General features: G+C 43.0%; 1 pseudogene; it reads left to right on the plus strand.

Annotated features, from left to right (window-relative positions):
* Nucleotides 1–2,091, plus strand: part of LOC111972223 (transmembrane protein 163a-like) — an 81,825-nt pseudogene extending 79,734 nt beyond the window's left edge.
* Nucleotides 2,092–2,345: the final 254 nt, after the last annotated feature.

The raw sequence follows: 2,345 nt of genomic DNA on the forward strand, positions 1-2,345 counted from the left end.
ATCTCTCTCTCTCTCTCTCTCTCTCTCTCTCTCTCTCTCTCTCTCTCTCTCTCTCTCTCTCTCTCTCTCCTCTCACTCTCACTCTCACTCTCACTCTCACTCTCACTCTCACTCTCTCATCTCAATCTCAATCTCTCTCACACACACACATACCCAACAGTCTCACAGCCAGAAGGTGTTTAAGTCTGAACACGTCAAGGGAAGACAAGATATCTACACATTAGAGGGAGGAACAAAAATACGTGTTGTTCAGTTTGATACCAGACTGCAGTTTGACCTTATACTGTAAAGGCTTGTGATGTAAGAATGACGCTTTAACAAAACAAGGATCTAAAAAACAAGATTGAGACTATTGAGGTTTACAGAGAATAAACATTTATATCTAATAAAAAATAAATCCTACTCCATGTACAAGGCACTGAAATTGACCATCCTATTAACAGTAACAAGAATTGTGGCATATTGCATCAAGACAACATGTCTACACTAAGCTGATTGTCATCTCTTTGTTTTACTAGTACTCTAATACTGTATCATGTGTTTGTAAAGCAGTGTGTTATTACCAGGCTCCTCACAAATGTAATGACCTTGTGGAGAGAGAGGCACCTGATCAGGCCTCTGATCCTGACTGTGCAATATTAATGATACTGCTGAGACAAGAGAACTCTGTAACCCTTTGACTCATCACTCTATATTTACTACTTTTTCCCCTTTTTATTCTCCCCTCTCGCCCCTCTCTCACTCTCTCTCTTTTTTCTCTCAGATGACTTCCTCTTCAGTGTATCTATTGTCAGTGGGATTGTATGGATATCATCCTGGCTGTGTTCAAGTTCCTGCTGGGGAGAGTGCTGACCAGTAGAGCCCTCATCACTGACGGCTGGGAAAGACTGACTCACATGTCCAAATTCCAACATATACAACACACACCACACACATATACACACACACATATACACACAACACACACACAACACACACACACACACACACCACACACACACACACACACACCACACACACACACAACACACACACACACACACACACACTCACACTGTGCACACACTGTACTGTACTGTACTGTACTGTACTGTACACATACACACAACCCCCCCCCCCCCACACACACACACACACAACTTGCACTCACAAATATACCAAGGGCTTGCACAGCATGCCTTGTTGAACTGAAGCCAATTAAAGTAGAGATATAAGGCCTGGTGCCAGAGAGGTGAGAGAAATAGATGAGAGGCGGAAAAACAAATGATGGTAATAAATAAGAGCTGGGGGCGACTGGTGTACGTGGTTCAGCTGTAGACGCTCCGCCCCTTCCCTCCATCCCCCTCCCCTTCTAGACTCCTTCCTCTCTATCTCTGTCTTTATTGTTTTTTGTCTCTGTCCCTGTCTCCTGCTCTCCATCCTGTCTCTCCCGCAGGCTTCACAACACACACAGCAACAATCCAATAAACCTGATGTTGCTGTTCTGCTTTCAGACCGTCCACCTATCTCCCACTAGACACATATGGAGGCAGGTGCTAGATCGAAGCACATGACTGACTGGTTAGGAAAGGGTCTCTGTCTATCACTCTGTTTCGGGGGTGCAGTTGAGCTCACCTGCACTGTTACCACAGGCATTGGAATAATCAAAGAGGTTTGACTCTGACTGACTGGCTTTGGATGCCAGATATTCAGAATAGAGTAGCTTCGTATATTATAGTTCTAAAAGAGTGAAAGAAAAGGGAACGTCATTGTATAAATTTGTATGATAGCCAGGTAAATGCACATAAACTCAGACTGCTGAATGAGAACACACCTGGTTTGTTTTATCAGATGTGAAAAGGTAGATGTTGTTATTTATTATAGCCCATCTCCTTTACTTTGCCTAATCAACATGTTCCATTTTCCCTCTTGTGGTTATTGATGTGGTTCTTCTCTGTGGCCGTAGCTTTTAACTCCATGGTGGGGGGCATCATGGGTTTCTCCATCCTCATCAGTGCTGAGGTGTTCAGACACCACCCTGACGTCTGGTACCTGGACGGATCCATCGGCGTCATCATCGGACTCATCATCCTCGCTTACGGTGTCAAGTAAGAGACATGTAGCCTACAAACACACACACATACAAATGCAAACAGACGCACAGACACGCTCACAAATGTAAACAGACAATCACATGTCAGACAGTCACATGACACACCTATACGCACACTCATATTATGCACAGACACACACATACCCATTATATACTGTATTCTATTATATTATATACCCATTATATACTGTATTCTATTCTATTACATACCCATTATATACTGTATTCTATTATATTCTATTATATACCCATT

Source organism: Salvelinus sp. IW2-2015, linkage group LG2 (assembly GCF_002910315.2).
Source record: "Salvelinus sp. IW2-2015 linkage group LG2, ASM291031v2, whole genome shotgun sequence".
In the NCBI taxonomy this organism is placed as follows: Eukaryota; Metazoa; Chordata; class Actinopteri; order Salmoniformes; family Salmonidae; genus Salvelinus; species Salvelinus sp. IW2-2015.